This window comes from Schistocerca piceifrons, unplaced genomic scaffold (genome assembly GCF_021461385.2).
Source record: "Schistocerca piceifrons isolate TAMUIC-IGC-003096 unplaced genomic scaffold, iqSchPice1.1 HiC_scaffold_1682, whole genome shotgun sequence".
Lineage (NCBI taxonomy): Eukaryota > Metazoa > Arthropoda > Insecta > Orthoptera > Acrididae > Schistocerca > Schistocerca piceifrons.
In genome coordinates, this window is record NW_025727548.1 from 47,410 (window position 1) to 60,575 (window position 13,166).

Genomic DNA, 13,166 nt, shown 5'->3' on the forward strand with positions numbered 1-13,166 from the left:
GCTCAAATTTACACATATTACTCTTTCTTATCGTTAAAAATAACTTCGAATCTACAGCAAACGACGAGAAACGCATTCGTGTGTATACTTAAAATTCGAAGCTCGTGGATTCGTGACGTGCACGGGCATTTATCAAGGTACACGTTAATGCTAACGTGATGGTTCATGCTCGACAGATTCACAGAAACGTTCCCGGACGGGTGGAATATAAATGAGTAATTAATCACATAAGCAAATACGTTTTATATAATGATAACTTAGCAGTGAAGCCAGGGCGTTGTCGCTTAGTTGCACTTGAGATGGATCACGCGTGAAAGAGTGGAATAAACGTGGGAGATTAATGAAGTTCTCCATCTGTCTGCTGGCGGACGCCAAATACAAGCTCTGCCGAAAGTGGTGGCAGAAACTGGTTGTCGGAACATTTTTCAGACATAAACTGAATCAGGGATGTAAGTTCATATGCTTTCGCTACCACACCAATTTCCATAAAATTCTTCAGGCTTTCACAAAAGAAGTTATAGTGGATTAAAGCTGAGATATTTGACAAATTAAATTGCATTTTCAAGCGAAGGATTATTTTTCAAAATCTCTGGAATATAAGGAAGTAAAGAAACTCTTGCTGTCTAATAAAGTCGTGTGTATATACCAGTTGATAGGAACTATTAGTCTCTTCACGCATTAGACTGAAATCATGGTAGCCTGACTGAACTGTTGGAACAGACATTTTTCTCAACAAATTATGGCATAAATAACTGCGTTACAAGAGATATGTGGTAGAAACATTTTATCCATTGGCGAAAATGATGAAATAGACAGTTTTGCAAAATAGCTATGAAATTTCTGTAACAATGCGCAACAGAACGTGAAACTAATAACAGCGTTGACATTACAGTAGTTAACAAAAATAAAAAAATCAATAAATACTGATATAAACAGAAACGACACTCCTTGTCATCCTCAACAATATGAAACAGTGTGTTTCATATTGAAGACAATTTGCAGACAATTAGATACAACCTGATAAAACTGAAGACATGGCCCAATATTAATGAATCAGGAAGCTTTTGTTAAAAGACAGCCATTTTATTCAAATTTCAAAAATAGGAATAAGTTTTTCAGAAAAAATAAGCTGCAGCACAACCTGCGCTACCTTACCCAGCTGTTCCCCGCAGCTCCTGCGATCCGAGGCCCTTGTTAGCAGGCATGGTTGAACATTAACAGGTTGCCGGGATATAAAATTTATTTCTGCATTCGACCTTGTAAAGAGTAGTCCACGTTCCTACTTGCAGTGTGCCCATGATTTCTTGGTTCTGGTAAAGATGGGAGTATGTGTTAACACTAATTAGAAAGAAATTAAGGGGTAAGAAAAGTAGAGATATGTTCTGAAATCAGAATTTAGCGAAACGCAATATTAAGCCACAGGCAGCCTCCATTGACGTTGCACAAAGACAATTGAATCATAGCTAGATACACCACTAGGCAGACAGGACTACAGTCAGATCGGAGAAAGGATGTTGAACCATGTTAAGCAGATCAAGATGACAGAGGGGGAGATTTTGGTGAATCTTACCACAAGGCTGGCGCCGTAAGCTTGCAGTCGGTGCGAGGTATTCAAGCTCACAATGGTGATGACACTGCAACTGCTGGTCTGTCTCGAATCTCAAACTGAGCGGGAGATCGTGGCGAATCCCGGAGCTTTTATGAGCTCACTGGCGCACCATTCTGATAGTCTTCCGACTTATAAAATAGATCCTTTGCAAAGAATGTGGGAGGCCAGGTGCCTAGCTTGCCTGCTGAGCTATAAGAAAATAACTGATCACGTCGTTTTTCAGACAGAGGTTTACTATACTGGCACAGTCCGAAGTATCGGAAAGACGGTTTCCACTGTAACACTATAGCTCCTGCATGGAAGAAGATGCCTGTTGGTAGCAGGTAGTCTACTGCATGTGTTTCCTACGCAAGAGTGGTTGCTATTGGAATAACGTCATTGGAATATGGGTTTCACCTGATAGATAACAATTTTCAATCACACACGGCTGTCCTCGTTGGAGAGAATCTGCTCCACGAAGACATCACGAATAGCCCACTTCTCAGACAAATCATGTGCGTGGATCACTCTACGTTCAAGGATTGCAGGCGTTAACACAATCATCTACCATACATAGGGTGTTTGTGGAAACTATGTCGAGCCTTTGCGTATCCTATATTGCTCCGCGAGGACATCAGACACCGTACAGACGGTATGTACACCACCGGTGATAGAGATGCCACATATCCACGGTCCATGGCCGGTTACTCCGCTGTATCTTGTATCCACGTAGCGGTTTGTCATGCTACAACTGCTGGCAGAAAATCTTTTGTCGTCGCTTGACAACCGTACCACTATTTTTCGGGGTTACTGGGTACAATAACAGCACTGCCTCCATTATCGCAATAAACCATGCGAGCAGGCGTGGGTGAAGGGTCAGTCCCCCAGTTGCTACACCTTCGAGCTACGAGCTTGTTTTAGTATGGGTGGATGGAAGCGGTGCTTCGGTAAAACAAGTAGGCACTGTATCTGTACAAATACCCATCATTTTTAGCCAGAGGCATCTAAGTTTGGTCGCACCATCCACGAGGGTAGGGCTTGAAACCCGGTTAGTAGGTACTCAGATAAGGTTACGATTGTGGATTGGGACGTAAACAATTACTGTGAGTTGCACAATCAAACAAACAACTTTATTTTTCTAAGAACCACATATTTACACATTGCTTTCAAAGATCACAATTAGACAATACGGCTGAAGGCCTAGTTAAAGGAAATTTGAGATGCTTTCTGGGCTGAAGGCCCAAAACCACACCAAAAACAAGAACGGCTGAAGGGCTGGCTTAGAAATAAAAAACAATGAAAAATAGAAGGTAAAACTTTTTTTAGAAAACTTGCAATTGAAAAAATTAGCAGCTGAAGGCCTACACTACACGTCTGAAGGACAACTATAATTAAAACACATTAATAAACCTTTTTTCTAACAAAGAAATTTCTTTTTAAACTTACAACAGAACGGCCGAAAGCTTAATTAAAGAAATATTAACTTATTGCTCGGCTGAAGGCCACAAACAAATTTGAAACAATGGCTGAAGGCCTGAGCAACAAGTCAGACAAATAATTTAAAATAAATCCCTTCCTTCTTATAAAAATTTTTCCTTTAAAGAATACACACGGCTGAAGGCTTTATTATAAGGGGTTTACTTAAATCTTCAGCGGATAGACACACATAACGCATCGAACAACTAACGGCTTAGGGCCTGGATTACAAACAATTTCGGATAGAACAAATTTTAAGGTAAAATAATTTTGTAATAAAATCGGTCTTCAAAATTTTAATTTAACACGGTTGAAGGCCTTTATGTAAAATTTAAAGGCTGAAATAATACACGGTCAAAGGCCTCGCACAATACTTAAAACTAAAATGAAAATCACAATCTAAAACAAACACAAGTAGTGCTCAGAAGTGTTCCAAGGGTCGGCCTGAGAATGTACCTCAGAGGAAAGGTGAGGTGATACAGGCAGCCATAAGTTGAAGTTAAATAATCGGATGGCAACCCAAACTAGGGATGGCCCAAGGACCGGCTTGCAATTTAACCAATTCCCTTCCGTCCGATCAAGATGGAAAATATCGGCAGAGGAAGAGGATACGAACAGCACTGTGTCTTCAGAAACTGGCGTCTAAAAGCAGCCAAGGGAACAATAACCACTCTAAGCAAAATATAAACCAAACAACTTAAAAGGCTGTCGAACTACACGCCGTGCTGGACAGCATCAACACGACGAGGAAAGGCACACTGCCGGAAAACTACGCTATCGACCAGGGCAGGTAACTGGGGAGTTAACGGCCACAGTGCAGAAAATACCGCTGGTGCACTTTACTGGGAAGTAACAGTCAATTTAATAATTAATCACATTATAGGAAGATGGATGCAAGATTTAGCTGAAACATCGCATACATTGCTACTAGCCTGAATGGCCCAGGGAGCAACAAACTGCAAATGAACGAAGAGATGTCACAATAGTTGAGGTTTCATGACAGGTTAACTGATCATTCAACTTCAGTTTCCAGGTTCGGTGGGCAACGAACTTTGTCACTGTCGCAGCTAGCGCCTCACGATCTGACAGCGCGTGCACGCCACCAGCAGTCCCAGTCTGGCCTCACGCTGCGGAGACTTCCTTGCTGCTCCGTCCCAACTGACTGACCACACCACACACCCACTACCCAGAAATACTAGTGGTCACACCAAAGATAATGCGACAGTGCTAGTATCGATAAGCGCTGCTGCTGCCACTCAAGGAGGCAAGCCAGTAAGTAAGGAAGAAGCAAGATGCAACTTGATGTGACAAAATGCCAAAGAACAAGTGGCATGAATGAGAGCCGCACACGGCTCAGGGCTATAGTGTCCGACGGGGTGTTACGGTTCTGCAAGCCACCATCACCAGACTGTACTTCTGCTAGTGATGGGCATAGCTGCTATGGTCAACACTTGTGATGCTGTGCTTTCCGACCAGTGGGTCTCCCTAGGCCAAACGTCAGATGCTGTCGTCCTCATATCTTGACGCCTACAGTTCGAACCAGGGGCAGTGTAGCTGCTCATTCATCTTTTTCGGACAGGCAAACCCTGATGCTGCTAGCTGCTACTCACATGATCAAAGTTTGTAAAAGAAGGCTTCCTCATGCCAAGAAATAAGAGCGACTCCGTGAGATGCAGGTCACTACCTCCTGGGCAGGCGGGCTATCTTCCACCTGCACCATGAGTTGCCTCCGCTGCTGGGTCGGTGTCTTGGTAGACCTCTGCTCCTCCGCCCAGACGCTACGTGATCCCGCGTGGAGCAAACTACCGACGGCTCACCACTATGCACACTATAAACAGTGTTCGTCCTGAGCGTTGAGGGCTTGACGAAGTTCGGTCACTGCTGTGTATGCAAGGAGAAACAAAAAGTCTCATTAATAATGGTGTTCCCGTGAACAGCCAACGGACGTCGTTACGCTGATAACAGCCCGCTGCCTTAACCCTGCCACTGTAGTGATCATCCACGCCGTTCCGCAACAAATGTTTAACATTTCTAGTCAGTGTCACAAATCCATGATATGTAGGATACTGTTTGAATCTGACGACTTATCGTACCATACGAGGTGTATCGTATGGCCTGTTGGCTACTGTCTCAAGATTTCAGGCTAAAGTTTGTTTAACGATTTTAATGACGTTTCGCTGTGAGCGTGGCTGGCACTGTGAAACGTTCACCCTCCACTACTGGTAGAAATCTGGAGCGCGCGGTTGGAGACTGTGTGTACCTGTGACGCCAACGTCTGAGAGCTTTTCTCTGGTCATTACTACTGTGGATCTTCCTTCACTGCCTGTAACGAGCACTTCGCTGCCGCTTGGGACTCCAGGATCTATTACCGTAAGGCCTTCTTCTTTCGTATTGAAACAATTCCAAGTACACATAATGGTCAGTCGCGGGCTTGATTCCACTCTGCCACCAGCAGTGGAATGTCAAAATTTAACAATGAAAGCCATTCGTGCTGCCGAAACCTCACGGAAATCCTTAAACAAACGCTTGTCGAAGATCCCGAGACGGAAACCAACAGGCAGTACAGCAGGGCGCCACTAAATCCCCAACAGTCATGTTTTACTAGGTATGTTCAGAAAGTACAGAAACCTTTCTCTCGTGAATAAATGATGCACGGGAAATGTTTTCACGTGCAGACGTGCAGCGGGAGCTAGACGGGTTCCATTTACGCTGTAGAACGGCGGAACGAACTACGCGCAGCGACCAGTATAATATTTTGCCAGCAGATTGACAACACCGGAGTAGGAGCCATTCACAAGGTTAATCAGCCAAAGATTGAAGCGTCACTGTAGGAAATAAATAAGCAACAAAATAAAAGCAAATCCACTGCAATGTCACGGTCATATTGATAGTATTTTACGAGTCTCTTACGGAGGTGCGTAAGTAGCAAGCAGCATAAGAACAAATAATTACAAAGGAGTACCACTCGATGGTCCTTATTGCCTTTGGGATGCTGTGAGCAGCAAAAACTGGGAGGCACTATCATGATAACGCGACCACACAATTCGCACGTTTGATTCAGACTTACCACGCTAAACGCATCCTTCTAGTTGCTAATGAGGCTCCCTTCAAACGGATCTAAGCATTATGGGACTTAACATATGAGTTCATCAGCCCCCTAGACTTAGAACTACTTAAACTACTACTTAAACTAACTAACCTAAGACATCACACACATCCATGCCCGAGGCAGGATTCGAACCTCTGACCGCAGCAGCCGCGTGGTTCCGGACCGAAGCGCCTAGAACCTATTGGCCACAGCGGCCGGCTAATGAGGCTCCCTTCTCTTGCGACATAGATCCATGCAATTTTTGGCTATTTTCCAAGCTGAAATTTCATTGAGATTTGAGTCAAGAAGAGAAGATATCGCGCGGAATGCGACGGATCGACTGATCACCATTTAAGAAGAAGCGTCCCAGAAGTGCGTTCAACAGTGGTGGAAGCTTTGGGAGAACAGTGTCGATTACAGACAGACTACTTTGAAGGCGAACGTGGTTCTGTACTCCGAATCAATCAATATGTTTCATCTAACCAAAGGTTACATACTTTTCGAAAACACCTTCAACAGCTTTTCTAGCCCCACTGGGGTGCTTCCTTGGCAACAGTCGCAAATCCGCTAGACACATCTACGCTACTGTATCCATTGCCAAGTTAATGGAGATGATGTATGAAATGTTCGTGTGCCATACAAAATAACAGAAGAAAGAAATGAATGTAACGGTAATAATGAATGGAATGCATGGAGGATATTATTATCTGTAGCAACAGAGCCACCCCAACAAAACTGAGTTTTATAGAGATCTATAGCAAGCAGTATCACCGAGAACTTGTTAATCCCACACTTAAAGTGAAAGATGAAAAGCAGAGACTTTAATGGAGCAAGGAGAACAGAACTTAGATTTACTAAGAGCGGGCATTGTCCGGAGGGGGAGCGACTGTTAGAAGTAAGTTTTCGAAAACAGCCACAAATCGCACTATGTATCTTTTCTTATGACCGATTTCACTCTTTGGCGCTGTAAATGTGTCATAATTTACCAAGCACTTTAAACATACTTTAAACGTATGTTGAAGTACTGTAGTACAGCCAAATTAATCTGTAGAGCTGTCAGCAAACTGTGAAAGCAACCTTTAATGCTGTCAGCCAACTTTAAACTGCAGATTCTGGTGATGCTCTTGTTCATTTGAAGAGCGAGACGGGTCATAATAAAAAATACATAGTGCTTCCTATGACTGTTTTCGAAAACTTAAAACCTAAATTACTGACTAATAGAAATATATAATGTAGTTTTATGAGTTTTCTTCTGCCCTATTTCCTTACTCAGGGCCTACTTAAGTGCAGAGAACATGAGAGGAGGCGTATGTTGCAAACCACCTTTCTCGAAGTGTGAAGCGTGGTGCAGGATATTCGATGGCTTGGTTTACGACAGCGCGTTCTTAGTTGAGTCCTTTGCATAAATACATCATATGGTAAGGTACATGAAACAATTTGAGTCGCCTTTCAAACACAAGTGACTAGCGATCAGAGATATCCTAGATTGATTTGACGGTTATAATGATAAAATACAACGTTTTTCGTAGTTTATAATCTTACAGGTACGTTGTGGTATGTATTGGATGCAAAGTTAAGGGCACAGTACCTTCTATAGAGAAATAGGATGAAGGGAATTGAAGGCAGGAGTTTTGGTTACACTCGTTTGAAAGATGATTTTGTGTGTAAGGGTTTAGGATTACATTTAAGAGGAAATTTACCTCACAGAATACTGTCAAAAATACACTCCTGGAAATGGAAAAAAGAACACATTGACACCGGTGTGTCAGACCCACCATACTTGCTCCGGACACTGCGAGAGGGCTGTACAAGCAATGATCACACGCACGGCACAGCGAACACACCAGGAACCGCGGTGTTGGCCGTCGAATGGCGCTAGCTGCGCAGCATTTGTGCACCGCCGCCGTCAGTGTCAGCCAGTTTGCCGTGGCATACGGAGCTCCATCGCAGTCTTTAACACTGGTAGCATGCCGCGACAGCGTGGACGTGAACCGTATGTGCAGTTGATGGACTTTGAGCGAGGGCGTATAGTGGGCATGCGGGAGACCGGGTGGACGTACCGCCGAATTGCTCAACACGTGGGGCGTGAGGTCTCCACAGTACATCGATGTTGTCGCCAGTGGTCGGCGGAAGGTGCACGTGCCCGTCGACCTGGGACCGGACCGCAGCGACGCACGGATGCACGCCAAGACCGTAGGATCCTACGCAGTGCCGTAGGGGACCGCACCGCCACTTCCCAGCAATTTAGGGACACTGTTGCTCCTGGGGTATCGGCGAGGACCATTCGCAACCGTCTCCATGAAGCTGGGCTACGGTCCCGCACACCGTTAGGCCGTCTTCCGCTCACGCCCCAACATCGTGCAGCCCGCCTCCAGTGGTGTCGCGACAGGCGTGAATGGAGGGACGAATGGAGACGTGTCGTCTTCAGCGATGAGAGTCGCTTCTGCCTTGGTGCCAATGATGGTCGTATGCGTGTTTGGCGCCGTGCAGGTGAGCGCCACAATCAGGACTGCATACGACCGAGGCACACAGGGCCAACACCCGGCATCATGGTGTGGGGAGCGATCTCCTACACTGGCCGTACACCACTGGTGATCGTCGAGGGGACACTGAATAGTGCACGGTACATCCAAACCGTCATCGAACCCATCGTTCTACCATTCCTAGACCGGCAAGGGAACTTGCTGTTCCAACAGGACAATGCACGTCCGCATGTATCCCGTGCCACCCAACGTGCTCTAGAAGGTGTAAGCCAACTACCCTGGCCAGCAAGATCTCCGGATCCGTCCCCCATTGAGCATGTTTGGGACTGGATGAAGCGTCGTCTCACGCGGTCTGCACATCCAGCACGAACGCTGGTCCAACTGAGGCGCCAGGTGGAAATGGCATGGCAAGCTGTTCCACAGGACTACATCCAGCATCTCTACGATCGTCTCCATGGGACAATAGCAGCCTGCATTGCTGCGAAAGGTGGATATACACTGTACTAGTGCCGACATTGTGCATGCTCTGTTGCCTGTGTCTATGTGCCTGTGGTTCTGTCAGTGTGATCATGTGATGTATCTGACCCCAGGAATGTGTCAATAAAGTTTCCCCTTCCTGGGACAATGAATTCACGGTGTTCTTATTTCAATTTCCAGCAGTGTATCTTGCTTCCAGTGAACTTGCGATATGAAGCAGTGGTGTCGCTGTAAACGTTATATCTTCGATGCTTGGCGCAAGACGTCTGCTTATCTAAGGCAAGGGAATTGGTTCAAAAAATGGTTCAAATGGCTCTGAACACTATGGGACTTAACATCTTAGGTCATCAGTCCCCTAGAACTTAGAACTACTTAAACCTAACTAACCTAAGGACATCACACACATCCATGCCCGAGGCAGGATTCGAACCTGCAACCGTAGCAGTCCCGCGGTTCCGGACTGCAGCGCCTAGAACCGCACGGAAGGGAATTGGCAGTCAGAGCCTACTCGCTGAAGGGTTTTAGCGCTTCATAAACAAGTTAACAGCTAAAGTAATTTACCACTGAAGGCTAATTTCTGCAACTGATCAAAGTTGGAAGGGGTGAATGTCATCGGTCGAAGATGGTGTAGAAAACGTAATTTACCTACATTTTCATGGGCGACATTCAGCGATATCCACGTTCGATCTACTGCAGAAATTCTCCATCAGTTGTGAAAGGCCTGTACAAGAGTTGAGGAACTCAACTCGGAAATGATTTATTTATTCACTGCTTCTGGGCAGCTTAGACTGCGAACTATGGACCTTATTTCTTACGTGTAATAGTTCCACGTACTTGACTATGATGAGTGCTCGTAGATTATATTGTTGAGTTTTTGTTATTACTGACGGTAAGAGAAAGAAGGGTCAGGTTAAAAAGGAAAAATCACAATACGGAAACACAAGAACCTACATGTTGAATGTAAGGAGCTTTGATAAAGTGTGGACCACATGACTAGTTATACATGAAAAATATGAATACTATTCTGCATACAGGATTTGTCTTTGAGCTTAGAACAAATTTGAAATTTAGAACACTGATCAGTGACTTAGTCAAGTTCAAGTATCGATGTGATTATCCAGAGCAGCTCTGCAGCGCTATAGCACCAACTATGAAGCATTATGATATCAATTATGCTGCGTAATAGATCCATACAATGATAGTTCAGGTTTTCAACTCGACGTCGCAAGCTAAAAATGAAGAGACAGAGGGAGTATCTGAGGATATTGAACGGGTAATTCATTACGTATAGGGAGATGAAAATCGAATAACCGCAGGGGATTGGAATGCGGTTATAGGGGAAGGAGCAGAAGGGGCCTAGTACTTGCAATAAGGGAGGAGAAAGACTAATTGAGTTCTGCAATAAATTTCAGCTAGTAATAACGAATACTGTCTTGAAGTATCACAAGAGGAGGAGGTGTGCTTGGAAAAGGCCGGAAGATACGGGAAGATTTAAGTTGCACGACAAGTCAGAGATTCTGAAATCTAATACTGGATCGTAAAGCTTACCCAAGAGAAGACACAGATCGAGATCACAATTTAGTGGTGATGAAGATTGGGAGACTATCAGGAAGAGTCAATGCACAAAGAAGTGGGATACAGAAATAATAAGGGATGGAGAGATACACTTTAATTTCTCTGAGACTATAGATACTGTGATAAGGAACGGCTCAGTGGTCAATTCAGTTGAGCGGATACCTCTGAAAAGGGTAATCACAGAAGTTGGAAAGAAAAATATGGATATAAAGAAGGTAACTACGAGGAGACCGTGGGTAACAGAAGAATTACTTCAATCGATCGATGAAAGAAGGAAGTACAAAAATGTTCAGGAATATTCAAGAATACTGAAATACAAGTCACTTAGGAATAAAATAAATATGAAATGCAGGGAAGCTAAGGCGAAATGGCTGCATGAAAAATGTGAAGAAATCGAAAAAGAAATGACTGTCGGAAAGACTGTCTCAGCATTGTAAAAAAAGTAAAACAACCTTCGCTAAAATTAAAAGCAAGGTGGTGGAAACGGAATTGCACTGTTAAATGCAGAAGAGAGAGCGGATAGGTGTAAAGAATACTTTGAAGTCCTCTATGAGGGGGCAGATTTGTCTGATGACGTGATAGAAGAAGAAGTAGGAGTCGATACAGGAGGGACGGGAGACCCAGTATTAGAATCACAATTTCTAAAACCACTGGGGGAAGTGGCAACAAAACGCATAGTCACGTTGGTCTGTAGAATGTATGAGTCTGGCAATAGACCATCTGACTTTCGGAAAAGCATCATCCAATTCCGAAGATTGCAAAGGACGACAAGTGGAGAATTATCGCACAATCAGCGTTACAGCATATGTATACAAATTGCTGACAAGAATAATATACAGAAGAATGGAAAATAAAATTGAGGATGTATTAAATGACGATCAGTTTCGATTTGGGAAAGGTAAAGGCACACAGGGGCAGTCGTGACGTTGCAGTTGTTAACGGAAACAAGACTAAAGAAAACTGAAGACTAAAGAAAACTGAAGACAAGTTCGTAGGATCTGTCGGTCTGGAGAAAGCGTTCGGCATGTGAAATGGTGCAAGATATTCGAAACTCTGAGAAAAATAGGCGTAAGCCATAGGGAGAAACGAGTAATATACACTACTGACCATTAAAATTGCTACACCAAGAAGAAATGCAGATTATAAACGGGTATTCCTTGGACAAATATACTATACTAGAACTGATATATGATTACATTTTCAGGCAATTTGGGTCCATAGATACTGAGAAATCTCTGGAACCGCGCGACCGCTACGGTCGCAGGTTCGAATCCAACCTAGGGCATGGCTGTGTGTGATGTCCTTAGGTTAGTTAGGTTTAAGTAGTTCTAAGTTCTAGGGGACTGATGACCTCAGCAGTTGAGTCCCATAGTGCTCAGAGGCATTTGAACCATTTGAACCTGAGAAATCAGTACCCAGAAGAACCACCTCTATCCGTAATAACGGCCTTGATACGCCTGGGCATTGAGTCAAACAGAGCTTGGATGGCGTGTACAGGTACAGCTGCCCATGCAGCTTCAACACGATGCCACAGTTAATCAAGAGTAGTGACTGGCGTATTCTGACGAGCCAGTTGCTCGGCCACCATTGACCAGAAGTTTTCAGTTGGTGACAGATCTGGAGAATGCGCTGGTCAGGGTAGCAGTCGAACATTTTCTGTATCCAGAAAGGCCCGTACAGGACCTGCAACATGGGGTCGTGCATTATCCTGCTGAAACGTAATGTTTCGCAGGGATCGAATGAAGGCAGAGCCACGGGTCGTAACACATCTGAAATGTAACGTCCGCTGTTCAAAGTGCCGTCAATGCGAACAAGAGGTGACCGAGACGTAACCAATGGCACCCCATACCATCACGCCGGGTGATACGCCAGTATGGCGATGACGAATACACGCTTCTAGTGTGCGTTCACCACGATGTCGCCAAACACGGATGTGACCATCATGATGCTGTAAACAGAACCTGGATTCATCCGAAAAAATAACTTTTTGCCATTCGTCCACACAGATTCTTCGGTGAGTATACCATCGCAGGCGCTCCTATCTGTGACGCAGCGTCAAGGGTAACCGCAGCCATGATCTCCGAGCTGATAGTCCATGATGCTGCAAACGTCGTCGAACTGTTCGTGCAGATGGTTGTTGTCTTGCAAACGTCCCCATCTGTTGACTTAGGGATCGAGACGTGGCTGCACGATCCGTTACAGCCATGCGGATAAGTTGCCTGTCATCTCGACTGCCAGTCATACGAGGCCATTAGGATTCAGCACGGCGTTCCGTATTACCCACCTGAACCCACCGATTCCATATTTTGCTAACGGTCATTGGCTCTCGACCATCGCGAGGAGCAATGTCGCGATACGATAAACGGCAATCGCGATAGGCTACAATCCGACCTTTATCTAAGTCGGAAACGTGATGGTACGCATTTCTCCTCCTTACATGAGGCATCACAACAACATTTCACCAGGCAACGCCGGTCAA